The sequence below is a fragment of the Falco naumanni genome, chromosome 4 (assembly GCF_017639655.2).
Source record: "Falco naumanni isolate bFalNau1 chromosome 4, bFalNau1.pat, whole genome shotgun sequence".
NCBI lineage: Eukaryota > Metazoa > Chordata > Aves > Falconiformes > Falconidae > Falco > Falco naumanni.
In genome coordinates, this window is record NC_054057.1 from 55,760,252 (window position 1) to 55,779,402 (window position 19,151).

The 19,151-nt window shown below is 35.0% G+C and overlaps 1 pseudogene; it reads left to right on the forward strand.

Annotated features, from left to right (window-relative positions):
• Window positions 1-19,151, forward strand: part of LOC121086119 — a 29,826-nt pseudogene that overhangs the window by 269 nt on the left and 10,406 nt on the right.

Here is a 19,151-nt window from a genome sequence, read left to right on the forward strand (position 1 = left end):
TTTTTTTAGTATTTGTTACCAGTCTTCCCCTTTAAAACAGTCTTCTGATTTTTTGGGTTCATGGCTGGAATTTTGCTTCTAATTTTTGTGTGCAACACCTTCTTCATTTTCATTAGATGCTGACACTAAACTGGAGAATAGAATGTTTTAATAGAATATGTTTCATTTTATCTTGTAATGATTCATAAAGATATTATTAAAAAACACTTTGTAATGTTTACTTATTTTTTTTATTTCTTCCTTACTGGTGCTGTCCTGCTGGTATGTAATTTCACTTACTCATTTTCAATTTCATAATTTGAAATGGAAAATTTGAGAAATGTAAGATTTATTATAAATATATAAAGTTACATCTCTCCTTAAATTTTGTAGCGATCATCGATCAAACTGCAGACATATTTTTGGAAATTGTTGCTTATGAAGCACATCGTTTGTTCCGTGACAAAATTGTTGGCGTCAAAGAACTTAATGTATTTGATAATGTTTTGATTAAAGTGTTTTCAAGGTGATTGGGGCTCAGATGTTCTGGACAATATGGCAGGTAAACCACTTCAGGCATACTACACAAATTTGAAATATTTTTTTTAACTGCCTAATCAAATCAGTCTGATCAGTCAGATAACATGTGAACTGAGCACCTGAACTTTTGAATGTTTCCTTTTATTTTCACAGATATTTTCTATGTAACTTGGGGAGCTAGTCAAGAGGCCTTCATCACCTCAGGACAAGCACTACCACCACATGGGCGGCCACTTGGCAGACTAAACTCGACAGACCTGAAAGATATTATTCAAAAAGTGAGACGAGATTAAGGAATAAACACAGCAAGGATTCACAGCAATTATTGTAGACATTCTTTGCAGGAAGTAACAGGCTAGCACCAGGTTTAGGGTGAGATCTGCTGCTTGTTCAAGGAATAATCTTTTGCATTTGCTCAAGTGAGGGAAGATCTGTGGGTCTATGTGCAGGCAGTAGGAAGTATCATGCAGCAAGGTTATTTTAATGAAAGGGCATCAGTCACATTTCCTGGTGATTTATAAGAGTTTGATGAACAACATTTTAAGAAACATTGATGTGCGTATATGTCTGTGTATTGTTTGAGTACCAAAGTGTTTTATTAGACACTTATCTTCTGAATTTGTAATTGTCTAATGTAATTTTTATTTCAAGAAATACAAATGGATTGTTTGGAGATCTGGCATGCTTTAAACAGTAAAGTACAAACATGAACCTAATGAGGAAATGCAAATATGTTAACTCTGCTAGGCTGACTGATCTTCAGGATGAGAGCTTTGAGATCATCTCCCTTTATTAGTAGTGTTTGATGGACTGCTGTTGTAGATGTGAATCTACTGCCCTTTCCTTAACTGTCAATTTGTGAACAAGAGAACAACATGGGAAATGATGAAGTTCAGTAGCCGTAGTAATCAGTTTTTTTCTGACTACACAATTACAGTAGGCTTCAAAGATGAGGTTTTATTAAATACAACAAGGCCAGAATTTGACCTTAGGATCTGTTGTTATGTGTGTGTTTCACTAGGAAATTCCATAATCTGCAATTATGCAGCAATTAGCTGCCTAAACCACTCTTCTAAGTTATGTATTTATTATCTTGTAGTCAGAGACGCAGCCTCAGACTTTGTTCTAGTCCATTGTTTAATTTTAATTTATCCCAGTGGTAGTTTCTATTTCAATATATCGAAAATTCTAGAGCATCCTGGTGCTGGGAATAATGGGATCTGTTCGTTACTGGTAAAAGGTATGCAAGGTATTTAAATTCTGTCATTAAATAATTTATTTATAATGAATACCAACATGGTCTCTTAAGCTTTCAAGCCCTTCTTTTCTAAACTTAAATGTTGGATGTTTTCATATCTTACTACTTTTATTTATTATTGATTATTGCTGAAAACATTTCTTTTTGGTTTTTTTAAAGGGCATTATTCATTATGGCAGAGACAAAAAACAGATAGAGATTTTACTGTTCCAAGAAGTCCTCAGTTATATGTCTAAAGTGGACAGAGTACTAATGCTCTCCTGGAGGATACACTTCTTTTGGCAGGACGGAGTCGGTAATAGGTCGTCGAACAGGTTACCTCTTTAGTTAGTCATATGCATGGAGCTGTCTCTGATTACTCCAAAATTCCAGAGGCTATGAGATGAAGCAGTCACAAAATGATCTATAAATATGTAAAGTCATCCTCAGTGATCTTCCATTTTTCTCAGTGTTGTAGATGTGTATTAAAAAAAAAGAATATGGGGAATTTTGAAGGACAACAGAGTGTTGGCAGAACGAGGTATATTAAGAAAGGCAAAATGTCAACAGTGCTCAATGAAAACAAGTAGACTTTTAGAAATTCTCAGTGTTTAGATGTGTGGTATCTGCTGTTCTTTATAGTAATTACCTGAAACTCTACTTTTTTGAATACCAGAACTGGTTTTTATGAGTGTTGTGGACTTCATAAATTCTCGAGTTTGTGAATATTGGAAAGGATGTTTTTCATGTGTATATTTTCAATATTTGTATATATTTTTATTTTCCTGTCTCTTCTGTGGTCTGCCAGTTAATAGAATAGTAGCTGAATCAAGTAAAATTTTAGTGATTTAGTGATGTGTACATTTATTTAAAAACGAATGCAAAACTTGAATCAGGAGTTTCCTAGTACCTTCAAATTCTAAAGAAAATTCTAGACCTAGAGCCCATAAAAAAGAGCAATATAACTCTATAGTTGAGTCACATCTGGAACATAAATATACTTTATGAAAGAGTCTGGTTAAATTATTTATTTAATTAATTTATTTAATTATGTAATATTGGTCATTTTCATTACCAAGCTCTACACCTAGGTAGAATGTTCTTTATATTTCTATATATCTCATATTACTGAATCGCCTAGTAATCTTTTGTAAATATATAGTAGTGTAGATGCTGTGAAGAAAAAATGTAGGTAAAATATAATCAAGAAAAGATTGTCATTCTCTTATGAACAATACATGTATTCCATATATTGAGATTTAAGTGTCTTCCCTGCTTCTAGGTGATGGAGCTTGCAGGCATTGAAGCACAGCAGGTGGTATTGCTGCTTGAAGACTATCAGTTTGTTCATTCCACATTCCTTGAAATGATCAACAGTTTACTGTCTTCAGGTGAGACAAGTCCAAAAAGATTATAGCATTACTTTTACCACACAGACTTAACTCGATGAGGCAGAATTGGATGATGTTTTCTAACTTTATATCCATACCAGAAGAGTGAGTTAGATTTCAACACTGTTGTAGCTGAAGTGCTTGTACGTGAGAAATTGACTTGAAGTTCATTTAGCTATCCCTTAACCTGCCCTACAATATGGGTGCTTTCAGTTCTTCGAAGTTGCAAGTTAAGTAACTTACTTCAAAGGAGTTCTTTATAACAGTGTAACAACAAAATGATAATGTATTCTACTCTACAGCTTCCCTTTTCTAATAAAATTCGAAATTGAGAGGTATCCCAATGTTTTACTAGATTGTGTAGACGGAGTCCTTTACTTAAGTGAACACCAGAAAAGCCCAGTTTTCTGAAAGTAATGAGGTGATGTATAATAACAAAAAATAAAGTGACTTCACTTGTTATCTAGCTTTGTTCCTCAATCAGAGAGATTATTGAAGGACTGAGTCTAACTTGCTAGATTTTTTTTTTTTTTTTTTGGAACTGCAGTAGTTTAAGAGCTGATTGATAAGAGCACCAGATTTACCAGTCTCCTAGGTGCAAAGTCTCTTTACAGTTCAAGATTCTTGTCATCCAGTGTTTAACCTCAGTGTCTGAGGACCAAGATACTACTCTTTGATGTTTCTGTTTTCTGGTGTATAACAGTCTGGTTTGATTTATTTTGTATGCAGTATTGCATCTCTGTATTTGGGTAGATTTGAATGAGATTTTGAAGTTTATTTTAGTAATAAAAACAAAGTAGGCTGTTTAAGGTAAATTCAATCACTATAATTTGGTTTGTAGTTTCTATATCATTAAAAGAATTATGAAGTGCATGGGATGATACTCATGAAAGTATGGAGGTAAACACTGCCATATTCAAATTCTCTATACAGGGGATGCAAGGGAGCACTTCAAAGGAGTTGGAAGAATTATAGTATATTTGATCTAACATTTTAATTTCATTCTTGAAATAGGAGAGGTTCCTGGGCTATATAAAATAGAAGAATTAGAACCACTGCTATCTCCTCTGAAGGATCAAGCTTCACAGGATGGATTTACAGGACCAGTTTTCAACTATTTCACATACCGTATGTGAAGAGAATTATAAATCATAATTTGTTGCAAAAGTGGTACAATAATGGAAAAATAATTTCTCAACATGGTCCTTGTTTTGTTTGTATTTTTAACAATTAGATAAAACCAGGCAGGAATAATGATTATAGTGTGTGATATTTGAGGGCACAGAACCCTCAACTTAAAATTCTTTCTTCTAGCTGAAATTTTGTATTGATGAACGTTCTACAAAGCTGTTATGAAATCTGCTGTTGAAAGTAATTAGAATGGAGAAAGGTTTTGTCCCCATTGTTTTCTGGTTTGTTTAGCTTATGTATCTAGTAATAGAAGTTTCCTTCTATTTTTTAATTATACCTATAAATCACTTTGGATTCTGAGTAATCATAAGCAAGTTTACAGATAGGTTTCTTAATTATTTGTGTTTCTCCCTTGGGCCAACAAGAAGATTAGATAGTTTACAAATAAATAGAAGAATGTGACTGAGAGAAAACAGATGTTGGCAGTCATACTTATGGGCCTTGGAACTACTTCTAATAGGTTCTATGGTTCTGTAATGATTAGAATGAGAACTCACGATATCTATTTAAATACTGTCAGCTCTTCTAAATTAAAAAAATACACAATTTGTTTAAGTCCTGTTTATAAACATTCCTGCCATAGTGTGATGTGGTGTAATAGTATCTTTTTTTCAGAAATTACTTATGACATTTGAAGTAAATTATGTTGGATTTGCAATACATCTACTGTCATGTAGTCAGATTGTTATCTACTAAATATTTAATATGTTTCATTTTCTTAGGGATCCAACAAAATCTGCATGTTGTCTTGATCATGGATTCTACCAATTTAAATTTCACAATAAACTGTGAAAGTAATCCAGCACTGTATAAGAAATGTCAGGTTTTGTGGATGGAAACCTGGTCAGAAAACAGTATGAAAAAGGTAAATTGCATTAATTAAAAACTGATTTGTTTAAACTAGTACCTCCAAAAATAACTGAGTTTCGGTGAATAAGAGCAAAATATTTAAAGTTGTGAAGGAGTTATTGTCACTGTGCTTATTTAGTACATTAGTGTAGTTGTACAAAGACAGAAAATTCTGCAGAACAGTTAGCATTGTTATTTTACCAGTGACATTATATTTTGCTTTCTCTGTGGGCTGACTTGAACAAAATGCTGACTATTACGGCTCTCAACAAACACAGAATTTGAGAAAAAAATAGCAATAGATTGCAAACAGAATGTTAAAGTCAACTGTATTGGGTTTGTGTGGCAAGATTTTTGTAGCGGGGGGGCTACAGGGATGGCTTCTGTGAGCAGCTGCTAGCAGCTTCCCTGGTGTCCAACAGAGCCAATGCCAGCCAGCTCCAAGACGGACGTACTGCTGGCCAAGGCCAAGGCCCAGGCCAAGCCCAAGCCCACCAGCAATGGTGGTAGCATCTCTGGGATAACGTAATTAAGGAGGAGAAAAGGTTACTACACGACAGCAAGTGCAGCCAAAGAGAGAAGTGAGAATATGTGAGAGAAACAACTCCGCAGACCCCCAGGTCAGTGCAGAAGGAGGGGCAGGAGATGCTCCATGTTCTGGAGCACAGATTCCATTGCAGCCTGTAGTGAAGACCATGGTGAGGCAGGCTGTCCCCCTGCAACCACCTGCAGGCCATGGAGGACCCAATGCCAGAGGAGGGGGATGCCTGAAAGAGGCTGTGACCTTGTGGATTGCTCCGTGCTGGAGCAGACTCCTGGCAGAACCTGTAGCCATGTGGAGGGAGTAACCCAGGCTGGAGCAGGCTCCTGGCAAGACTTGTGACCCTGTGGGGGACCCATGCTGGAGCAGTCTGTTCCTGAAGGACTGCACCCCACGGAAGGGACCCACACTGGAACAGTTCATGAAGAACTGCAGCCCGTGGGAAGGACCCACATTGGGGAGGTTCACAGAGGACTGTTTCCTGTGGAAGAGACCCCACAGTGGAGCAGGAGGAGTGTGAGGAGCTTCCCCCTGAGGAGGAAGGAGGGGCAGAGACAGTGTGTGATGAACTGACGGCAGCCCCCATTCCCCATCCACCTGCACTGCTATATGTTAAGAGATTGCCAAACCCAGTACCCTGATAGATGCAAGGCTGCCACAGCTTCATGGCCCCAACTTGAAGCAGTGGTGAAGCTGAGCGTGTATTCCCAGTAGGCACACACACAAACACACATATATAGCACACACGTACATGTGATGGGCCACACAGAACAGCAGAAACAGAAATCCTCAGCACAAACACTAACAGCACCGTTGGCATCATCCTCTTCCCCTGTGTCTCAGGAGTTGGCCTAGACCCTCTAGTCCCTCTTCAGTGACTCCTGTGGGTGCCTCACCAAACCATAGTAAGTCTTGTGCAATTTGAAATGCTCTTCTACTGCATCCCATAGCGTGTCCCAAGACGTCTATGCAGTAACTCCCTCAGTCTGGTCTGTAAGGTGGTCTGTCCTGTCCTGTTGCCTCATGATGTGTTTCACACCTGGGCCACGGGCTTGGTCGCTCTCCTGGGAAAGCCATGGGAGCAGATGGTGCAGAGTGTCCATTTCTGCCTGGGTTACTGGGGCTCTTCCACTGGCCACTGTGTTTCAGTTTCAACAGCAGGTTGTATTGGAAGTTTCTTTTGGCAAAAACGTTTGGACCAGCTCTGTCCACACCTTAAAAAATGTTTTTCACAGTATTTTCACATTCAATTCAGTAGGGATTATTTATTTTTAAGTGGAGTCTTATCATTTGGTTGTATGCCAGAACCTTTGAAAATACTTTATTTTTACCACTGTACGTTGTAGAGTTGATAACATATAAAGTTAAGCCCACTCTTAAACCATGAAAAAGACGTCAAAGATTTACTTAGGTATTGTTTCATTCCAGTGTTGTATCTGCAACAGTTGTACTTAAGACTGTCTGATTTCCTGTTGAGTTGTATATCTTTTTATATCTTTGACTTTTGTTGTATTGTAAGAGTCCTTTGAGAATAAGTTGCTCTTTCTTACAGCCAGCAAAAGCTCCTCTTCTTGAAAGAACAGGAAGTTTCAGTGACAGGGAAAGGCAAATCTGATCTTTTTAATGCTATACATATTTTGTGAATACTTTATTCTGAATAAAGCTGTCATATTCAGTCTTTTCAAATGAGAATATAGACTGAAGGGTTTCTTTCATTTTAAACTCAAATTTTCATTTTTTGTAAGTTTTATACAAAAAATCCTGTTCATTTTTTTAGATACCTGAAATGCTTCTGTATGATTCAGATGAACAGGAAAAGACTGGAAAAGCACATAAAGAACTTAAGAAAAAACATTCAGGTAATTCTTAGATGGACCACGAGTTATTATTACTTACTATTAAACATTTATTCAGTCCTCTGTTGGGCATAGATAAAAGCATAGATGTATACTTTGAGTATGTTTTCGCCAGCATATTCACAGACTTTAGTGTTGTTCACTTGGCAGGCATTTTGCAGAAGGGAACATTGGTCTGGAACATACACCCTGGCTGATCAAACCCCATCTCTTCTATCACAAGCAATCACTACTTATATACAGTTTCATAGCCTGATAAAGCTGCATCTTGGTTTGGTTTGCTCTTTGTCTTCCTTCTATGTGGATGTTATTTCACAACCTCAAAATCTGATATTTTGAGAGTTTTTCAGTCTATATTTTTTCATTATTTTTGTCCTAGACTTGTTCATTTTATTTTAGTAATTCTTTATCTCCAATAACTAATTCCTTGTAAGTAATGCCCCTTTTTCAGAATAGTTTGTTTTTGTAATAAAACTTCAAATTTAAGCGTTTTAAAAATAGGGTGTCAGACATAATCTTGGAGACCAGTGCCAGCACTCATTTGCATAGTACTGCTTTTAGTTGCTTTGTGTAAAGCATTAGTCTAAGTAGCACTTAGAAGTCATGGAGCCAACTGAATATAACATGCCACATGGTTCATTTGGGGTTTCTTGTTTTGTATTGCTTTTTAAATAGACATTCCAGCCCATAAGAATAATGGCCAAATTTAGGATTTAGTGTTCTTGCTGCCATCTATCTTCATCCTAGATCATGGTATGGAATCTATGCCTCAGTACCTATTAAAGGCATCCATTTATATGTAGATATGTTTTAGCAATTTTTCATTTTGTAGGGTAATACAATTTATTTTACAGTATTATTTGGTTTCTTTTGAGAAACTGTTCAACAAACTGAAGGACCTGGACTGTTCAGAAAAAACATTTAGTCTACCTGTCATCCGAGACAAGGAAGAAGACAAAACCACATGGGGTTCCTTTCTAAAAAAGTTCCAAGTATTTTCAAATTTAATTTCTGTGGAAGTAAAGTTTCTTTTATGGTTAGTGCTCAGTAATGTGCAGTTAATGTTGCTTCCTTTTTGAAACAATTACATATTTAACAGCTTTGGAACAATTTCAGTATATTTCTTTTTGAGGAATATGTATTTCAAATGTTTTTCAAATTATACGTTGTTTCCCTGACAGTACTTTGGAAAAAACATTCGTTCTGATATTTTGAATGTCCTTAATTCATATCTCAAAAAATGTGTTCTGTTGCTCTTCCTAAGTTATTTTAATGTGAGATAAGAATGAGTATATTATTATCTGTGTAACGAATTATACTGTACAGGTGATTCTGATTTTCTGAAGTCATTTCTGGCAATCCATGAATCATGTAAAATGTACGGAGCAACACCTAGCCGATATATGACATTCCTTCATATGTACAGTACCATCAATAACAGTAAAAGAAGAGAGCTAATAAAAAGGCAAATCCACTTGCAGGTATGTATTTAAAACATTTTTAACATACAGCTTTTCAAAATACTCTCACGTTTGGAAATGCCTTGTGCATTAATGGGCAGTAGCTGCTAACATGGCAGTGTGAGGTCCTCTGTTGACATATGCTCATGCTGCGGTTTCAGGAGAGGAATAGGGTGAATCTTAATGCACGTTGAGGCTCTGTTCAGATGCCTCAAAGAGTGAATAGCAGTTTCTTGTTTTCATTAGTATTTTTCCTCAAGAATATATAGGACTGGGTATGTTCTCTTCGAAGAGTAAGTTACTTCAAAGTGCTTTAAATTTTTTCACCCATATGTATTGGAATTGTATGGCGAACAACCCATCGTCTTTCCATCAATTTGAGTCCTGCCTCTGCTTGTATAAATTTTCCCCATGTAGCTTGGTATTCTGTCCTTTTCTTTGTATTTCAGCAATAACTTCCTTCTTTGTGTGATCCTTGTGTCCTTCTAGTTTAAGCTGTTATCTTTAAGTGACAGGACACGTGTCAAGTCTTGTAGAGCTTTGGCCAAGATTCCCTTTGTTGTGATTTTCTCTCATTTTGTGTTTGGAATTGATTTTGAATTCGTTTTCCACACATTAAGCCTTTACATGGTTCTAGACCAAATCCAATTAATCTCACAGATTCACTTTACTCCTGTTCTGTATGCATAACATGCTTATTTTTGAAACCTATTTGTTATCTTTCCAGTTCCTCCCCTCTCCACAACCCCCAGAATATTTCTGGAAAGATCTGTATGATCCTTTAGGACATGTAACTTTTGTCTTTACCCTTCTGTCTCCCCTTTCAGTTCCTTTTCCCAGTGACTGTTGCTGCTAATCTGAGACCACATTTGCAAAGCTGTATTTCTTCTTAAAGCATCTGTCAAAACCAGATTGCTTCCTTGCCTTGTATTCTACACTGTTTTTATTCTGCCAGTGAATTGTTTTCTATCACTGTAGTAAGCAATTTAAGAAGATTTAAGTTTGTAATGATAGAAATTGCCTTTTTATTTATTTAGAAAGTAGTTGTGGTTTGTTTGTGATAAACACTCATTTACTTGTTAAATGCTCTGGTTAAATAAAAGTCATAATTTACATGAAAGTTAGAGATGTTTACGCTAACTTGAAATATCTTCCAGGTAGTATTTTTTTCAAATATATCTTGAAATAATTCTGATATCTGAGTATTGTAAAATAAATAATTTAGAAAATGTGAATAAGGAAAATAATCTTAAACATAATCGAGGCTTTGTATTGTGTACATCTATATTCTTTAGAGAATGTAAAAATACGTAGAAATAGGATAATCTTTCAATTTGTTTAATTTTTGTAGACTTGCTTTTAGATGAGAATATGTGGAGTTGGTATCAGTTAACTAAAATGCTATTGAATCAACGAGGAAAATACTATGTACTAGCTGCTGTTCCATTAAAAGTTTATTATTTTAAGATTTTTGTTTTCAGTTTTTTTATGTAGTAATAAATCTTGCAGTGACACATCTAGAAGTGTCAAATCTCATTTTTATGTTAAATAATACTAAGAAAATTAAGTAATATCGAGCATATGTGGAATATACAACAATATTAGTCTACATCATTCTTAGTTTGTGCATACTTTTTGTAGCTAAACTTCATTTAAATCCATTTAAATTTAATTGCTAAATAACTGCTTCTTGTAAACTTTTATAGGCAGGTGTTTCAAAGCTGAATGAAGCTAAAGCCCTGGTAGATGAACTGAACAGAAAGGCTGGAGAACAAAGCATTTTACTCAAAACAAAGCAGGATGAGGCTGATGCTGCCCTTCAAGAAATTACAGTATCCATGCAGGTGTTGTATACAATTGCATCAAAAGTGGGGTGGGGTGGGGGGAAAGAGATGTTTTTCTAGTTTTGGTCTCCATCACTGTCTGTGCTTTGTAGTCCTTTCAAGGGATGCAAAACCTGATGCTTTTACAAGAATTTACTTAAAGGAATGCATGAGCCCTGAGGTTTGAATAAGTGTGCAACCAGCAGAGGGCTATGTAATTTAAATCATATTTGAACTGATTGAGTAGGAAGAGACCAGTGCAAGTTTTGCACCTGAGTAGTATTTACTGTTGTAGTTAAGTCTGAAGGTTTTCCTAGAACTTCATAAATCCAAACTGATCCATTTTCTAACATTTATTACAGAGAGGAACTTTAAACAAAATACTGACAAGTAGAACTATTTTGAGTAACAGATACCAGGAATTAAATTTGTGGACTACTGAAAGTATGTATTTCATGAGGTCCGATCCTCTGAAGCTAACCTCAAAGAAGGTTAAATAGTGCTTCTGTGCTCATCACTCCTTGAATTTTTATTCTTCAGCTCAGAGGTGGATGGATGGGGTTTTTTTTGAGGAGGTCATTTTCTTTAGTAGTGTTTTCTCAGTTAAGTAAAATAATTGTGCAGAAAATACATCTCTACATTGATCCTTCCAGGAATCATAAATGTAGATAAGCTGTAATGAATCTGCTGTCATTACACTCTTTGTTTTGTCACTGGTGTAGTCTGGTCAGTCTGAAGTAAACTTCAGTAAAGGAGCTCAACGTCAAAGACATTTCCTGCATGCTTAAAGTAGGTGCCTGCTCTTTCAAACAGTTTGGTTCACAGTGCTTTAAAGGAGCATTACTTCTCATTTTTGTAAGTCTACTTCTGTTGGCAATTTTTGATACTTATTAGGCGCTATCTGCCTACTGTACGTGGATTTGAGTAATGATCGGCTTGGTGTGTTCACTGCTGGCCTTAAAGAATATATTTTGACATTTTCCCTGATTTCTGTTTTCAGTGTGTGTCTGCTGTTGTCCAGTAGAGTTACAGATTGTGTGGCCAGCACATACTACACTGTAGGACAAAGTGAAATAGGCCAAAAGTAATGAAACATGATGGGGCCACTGATATCAGAAAAATTTCAGTAGAACTCTTGATTATTTCCATTAGCATAAAGTATAGGTGCCCTCTAACATTTTAATGTCACTTCAAATGTTCTAGTTCATGTAAGAGAGATGACTCTAATACATACAGGCTCTTTTAATCTTCTTACAGAACAAGGCTTTTGACCTACAACTGAATTTTAAGGTTTTCTTATTCAGAGCTATCACTCGGTACATGTACATTTGCATGAAATGTCTAATCTAGTTTTATGTGGCTAATGTTTTATGAATTTGAATATAATCTTCAATGACATGCTGGTCTTTAGCTTGGGTTAAGTGCTTAGGAAGATTGTTATTAATCTCAAAAGTTTTCTCTGCTTATATACATGTTATCTTCTGCTACAAATTCAACGCAGCTCCATCTGCTGGTTGCAATAATGCATTTTGTACTGGCAAAATGGAAACTCTGGGCTTTGTTATCTTGTATCTTTTAGTTGAACCGAGTCTATAAATTAGTCTTTTTTTATGTTATACATTTTATGCATTTATCCTCAATTACTTGTTTTTGTAATGGTATTAGTAGTCCCTGTTTTGTTTGGGATTGTTTTTGTTAACTTCAGGATATGTAAGGTCCTTTTTATTGTCATTTTATATACTAGGTATTTTTTGTTGTACTGAAGTGCTTAGGAGTCCTGGAGGTACTTGGTAGCTACTGTCTGCTATATGGTAGGCACAATACAAATCCAGGGGAAAAAAAGCTGTAAACCCAAACAGCTTACAGTGTATCTGTAGGACAGGTATCTTTACCGACAGATGGGAGCAAATTTAGAAGTAAATAATGTATTAGTATTTTTAGGCTAATAGGTTGTAGTTCCAACACAACTGGCGCTTTTATGAACGTTATAGAAAAGGAGCGTTTTCATGGTGTCATGAAAGAAACAGAAAAGTGAGCAGCTACAAAGACAATGACAGGAAGATACTACTTTCAAATGTAGTAAGAATGTTATAGGGGCTGTCACTCTTACCCTTTTAGAGGGGGACTAACATCTTGATAAGGAATGGAAAATCAAAGGCAAGGACAAAAGAAATCATAATGTGCCTCAAAAATAGAGGTACAGGTCTTGTCTGTGGCAAAGAAAGGGAAGGAGACACCGTAAAAGCGAAAGATGTTTATTTCATATAATTTAGTACATAGTCAACCTGTCTAGTATCAAAAAGTCTCAGATATTTTATCATATGATATTGTGCGAATTGTGTTATAATCAAGATTAAAATAAATAAGAGAACTAAAGGGATAAAACCTGTGTAAATTTGAAAACTAAAGGTATTTTTTTACAGAGTGCTAGTGAGCAAAAAACAGAAATGGAAAAAATAAAACACCGGATAGCAGAAGAGGCTGCAGAAATAGAAGAAAGAAAAAGAAAAATTGAAGATGAACTAAAAGAGGTTCAGGTAAGAGCTGATAAGGAAATGTAATATATTTCAGTCTGATTTTATTTGACTTATGTCCTGCCATGCAAAATGGCTGTGCAGAATTTATCCCTGTATTTCTTAAATTTTGCTCTGGTTTATCTTGATATTAAAACTTTTATGCGTTAGAAAACAGTATTCTATTTGCCAGATTTAGATTGTCATTTTGGCGTTTATATTCTATTAGACCTTAATTACAGAAAGAATTTTCAGGCCAAATCTTACCTCCAGTTGCTATTTCTATTCTGCCATGGTCTGCAGCTGAGTTCTGCAGATATTACGGAATGTTTTTCAATTACTAATAACTTATATAGACCAACTACATTCCTCTGCCTTGGTCAAGCTGGTAATATCATAGGGCTTGGTTCTATGAGCTGAATGGAAATAGTTTATTAGGAGATAAATTTCCATTTATTAGTAAATCCTGAAAATTATATATCCTAATGGTGCCATAGCAAACTGCTTGTTCAAGAAACTTCAAGCTATTAACCATGATTTTTTGGGGGAGGTATGTGTGTTCAAACATTGCTTTTAATCTCTATTTTTCGTCTCATCCATTTTAAAATTGTACTAAGGAAGAAGCAAGTAACTTAATTTTTATCCTTTTAAATATCATAGGTGCCAAGGAATTATATCACTTTATCAAAAGTGATAGAACTACAGGATTAGGGTACATCCCTCTCTGTGGTCTTTGACAAATATGAAGGATGTGCAAGGGTGCACAGTTTTTAATGATAATCTTTAACTTTCTTCTGTTTTCTTATAATTTTGTTGCTTTGTTGATAAGGGCAAAGTCTGTCTGGATTTTTTTAGCTACTGAAAATAGAAAGATTTTGTGACTTCTGCTTCCACATATCTTTACAAAGATATCCTCAAGCATGCCTATAAATAGTAATTAGCATCATTATTAGAACATATCTTTATCACAATGAACTTCTAAGCAATGAAAGAGCAAACAAACATGATTGATACTATCTAAATAATTATGTGCTGAATGAAGAGTTAGGAATGTCAGGATTATAATATGCTGTTTTATATGGAAATATATTTATTGTCACTTAAACACATGGCAATTTTTTAATTATTTGTGCACATGAATATGCATCAATGATGGTTAGTTAATAAAATATGTAAAAAGAACAAGGAATTGTATTAAAACTGAAATGGCAAATATTCAGTTTCTTGTATCATCACCTCTCCTTTAATGTGTTTTTATGTTTTAAGCCATTGGTTAATGAAGCTAAATTAGCAGTTGGAAATATAAAGCCAGAGTCTTTGTCAGAAATCCGGTCACTACGGATGCCCCCTGACATAATCAGAGACATACTAGAAGGAGTGTTATGGCTGATGGGGATTTTTGATACATCATGGGTGAGCATGAAGAGGTGAGGATTTTTTTTAATAAAGCTTTAAACTTAAACAGTAATTTATAATATCAAATACTTTCTGTTATAGTCAGGAAAAGCATGTGTGAAGGATTCTTTTGTTTCATATGGAAATAACCTCTTTAACATTTGTTTCTTATTTAATTCTTTTTACAGTTTCCTGGCAAAAAGAGGTGTGAGGGAAGACATAGCAACCTTTGATGCCCGTAATATTCCAAAAGAAATACGAGAGAGTGTTGAAGAACTTCTTTCTAAAAACAGAACATCTTTTGATCCAAAGGTAATTCCTGATTGCATTATATAAAATGAAAAAAAAGACAAAAAGGAAAAAAAAGAAAGAAAACCTCCATGATGGTCTAATTTGCCAACATAATTTTTAGAATTAACTTAAATTAGAGAAAAATTGATGAATTTGTCAGTATAAGAGATCTTTGTGTAGCAGAGATTACTCTGTTGTGTACTGCCTCCAACAGTGAAAATTTTGTGGGTGACTGAGGAGTGGTGGGATGATAAGTCACTACGGAGTCGAGTCCTCAGAGGTGTTTGTCACTGGTATAAATTAGAACTCAGATCAAGCAATTTTAACTGGCTCCTTTTTGGCCTCCTTGTAGCACTAAGAGTCTTAACAGCACACTTAATTAGAAAAAGGAGGATTAATGATGATTAAATGTATGGGTGATCTTCAAGAACTGATTTTGCAGTAGCTATAGAAAAGAATTCTTGTATACTGGTTCCTTATTTTTAAAAGGAAGGTGGTAGCTCTCTGAGAAGGAGCACTGATAAATTATGCATTAATTTAAAACTTCTTAACTTCAGTGAAGCTTCATAGTTGTAAAGATACCCTTTTTTTTTTTTTTTTCTAACATGGGTTGATGACCTACAATATAGTCTCTTGGTAACAATTCAGAGGAGCAGTTCTTAGTAGTGCCAGTTAGGTGGCTAACTGGCATATTTGAGTTGATAACTCATAAATCTGTTGCGGTTATTTATTTATCCTGTATTAATCTTATCTACATTATACTTCAATGACTTTCTTGTAACTTTTTCTGATTTTTTCAGAATGCTAAACGAGCTAGTGCTGCAGCTGCTCCATTAGCGGCTTGGGTGAATGCCAATGTCCAGTATTCCCACGTCCTAGAGCGAATTCAGCCTTTGGAAAAAGAAAAGGCTGGCTTGGAAGCGTAAGTTACACACTGTTACAAAGTAAATGTTCTTAATTCCAATGGTGATAGGTGAAACTAAAGTTGTCAAGGAGGAATTGAGGTTTATTAAAAACAAAAGATACAAGGAACTGTATCTCATCCATAGGTGATAAAGTGTTCATGCTTAGACAGAAGAAGTAAGTGTGCAATATGTTGTTTCCCCTGGAAGGTGTGTCTTGGATAATTTTTGGCCTGTCACAAGTTACCTGTCCTAGCTGAAATGTATCAGGGAGGAATGAACATCACAGTTATGCTTAAAATGTATCCTGTCAGTGAAACCCATGCTGTTTTGAGATGAATAGTTTGACTTTTCTTGGTCATCTACCAAGCATAATCAGTTTCTACTTAGGATCAAAAAGATATGACATAGTTTCAGGACCTTCCATAGCCTGAGGAATCTGTAATAATTGTTTTGCCAGGTCTTAAAATTCTGTATTGGAAGAATTTGTTCTGATCTTTAGGAATACATTTGAATGGTGTGTTTGGTTTCCATTTTTAAAGCTATATCATGAGAAATAGTCAAAACTTTTACATATAAACCCAGATTTTTATTAATATAAATCACAGTAAAGAACTGTCTCTGAACTATCTCTATGTAAATGACTTTTTTGTTACTTTTACTGGTTTTTTCCCTTTGGATCCATAGTCTTAAAATAAATATTACATTTTTGTAGTAATCTCAAGAAAACTGAAGGTAGAAGACAGAAGTTAGAAGATCTTCTGAATTCTGTTGGTCAAAGAGTATCAGAACTGAAAGATAAGTAAGTTGGGTTTGTTTATTTCAAGATATAAAGAAAAATATTGATGGTTTTATAGTATGAATAATGAAATTTATCTAACCAAATGTAATTCCCTAGTCTGAAAAACATTTACATCAGAAGTAGTGATAATTAGGCTGTCTATACACTCGGTGGAGGTAAATAAATACTGTTAGAATACGGTTCATCTCATCGATCAGATTAAATGCTCCTTAAAAGTACCTGCTTATCACTACTGACTGTGTTGGAAGCCTTCAGTGCAGACATTGTAGATGTCAAAGATAAGCAGTTTAGCAGTATGTGTCTCACTTTTTAAATCCAAGAGGACTTTACTGTCTGCTTAAGACTTTGGAAACATTCCTATACAAGACTTCTATTGATTACAACTTGAATAACAGCAGTTCTGTTTCTTTTAGGATGGCCTACTTTTCTGACAGTTAGCCATCTCCTTTTTTCTTAGCATCTCATCATGTATGTGACTCACAATGGCATAAAAATTGCTGTAGTGAACCTTTAAACTTTCTCCAAATTCAGTTTAATCCAAGTCTTTTAGCCTGATGTTTCTATTATGTAGTTAGTATAGGAGATACATTACAACCTGACATATGTGCATATTACTAAAAGGTGTGTTTTGTAGTCTGCAAAAAAAAATAATTGGAGTATTCTTCTTGTCATTCAGCTATATAGTGATGTTTTAGCTTAACTTTACATTATATACTATGTATTACAGTTAAATATATTACTTTTTAAAGGTGGATTATTAAATACATTATTTTAATAAAATATAAGCTATTTAGTTATTAAACATTACAAAATAATACCTAAACCTTGCCTGTTATTTAGGGCATGCTGTTACTTTGAAGTAGTTTAGGAAATAAGAGTACCGTGCATTGAACTGGTGTCATCTGAGTGAATTAGCAATATTCTCCTTTTAAGGTTTCATAGATTAAATTTACCAAAAAGTTACAAACAGATAGTATGGTGTTGAGCCTGCTATTGTCCTGACTAGGTGTGGAACAAGACTCAACACAATCACTAAGATCAAGTCATACTGTTTAAGTAGAAGAAGGAATGATTTTCAGACATTATAGTCTATATTGCAAATGTATTTTTAAATCTCATGTGTACATCTATCTAAATTTTGTTAGTTAAAAGTCTAATAAGCTCATCTGTCAGTTAGAACCAGAAGGTATAAAAAAAAAATATGCAGTTGTGTTCTTCATGAACAAACCATAAGGAAGGAATTAATTATAAATTCAGGCAGTTAAGCTGCCTTGAAAATAACTGTCCATAAGTTTAGTAGTTCATGATAGCAATTACAAACAGTAGTTATTTTACAGATTCCAGAGCAGAATGACAGAAGCAGCAAAACTTGAAGCAGAACTAAGTAAAGCTCAGAAAACATTGAAAGCTGCAGAGGTACTGATAAATCAACTCGATAGGGAACACAAAAGATGGAGCACGCAGGTTAGTGAAAATTTTCATTAATAACTTTTCTAGCTGATAATTTGAAAATACAGGTTTTGCACTGTTAGGAGAATGTGCGTTATTGCCATTCTGCATGTCTACTAAGTGTACATTTATCTGATTTCTCATTAGAAATAAAAGCTTTTCTTCCTTCTGAAACTTACATTTACTTCACTGTACAAGTTACCTTACCTATATCACGTAGCTACAGAATGTGTAAGCTCCTGCTCCGTCCCCCGTTTAATACAGAACATACAATGTTCTTTGATGGATGTTTTTCAATCACAATAATAATGTAATTGCTGTGATGGCTGAAGATGTCAGCATTTGGACCCTCCAAGTTGAGATACAATCAAAAGGGACAGATTTTGGGAAAGCATTACGCAATCACAGTCTTAAACCATATCTCCTTTGTGGGATCAATACTGGAAATGCAAATGTAGACCTACCCAAAATGTTGGGTTGCTATTGAAGTCTTCACTTATGTGTTTGAAATTTTTTTGCTTCTAAGGTAGGGAAGTGAATATATCTTACTTGCTCAAGTGGTACATTTGGAAGAAGCTGGCAAGCCTTTGGACATGCAGGCCCTTCTTCAGTCTGAAAAAGAAAGGAAAATTTCAAGATATAGACAAGCTGAAAATAGCTGTCACCTCCAGAAAGCAATACCAAACTTTCTTGGGTATCTTAAAATGGAAAAACTCCTCTTGGTTAGAGACATAGTCCTGTCTCTCCATTGACACTGAAAAAAGCCTAAATAATTAGACTGATTGCCTGCATTTTGAAGAACCAAAGTTAGCGTTAGATGAATCCTTCTGTAGGTTGACCAGCATAATGAAAAAATAAGGAAGATTTTCCTCTGAAAGTAGCTTTACAGCTATTCTATCTGCTGTAATAAGGATTTGGTATATTTTAACCTC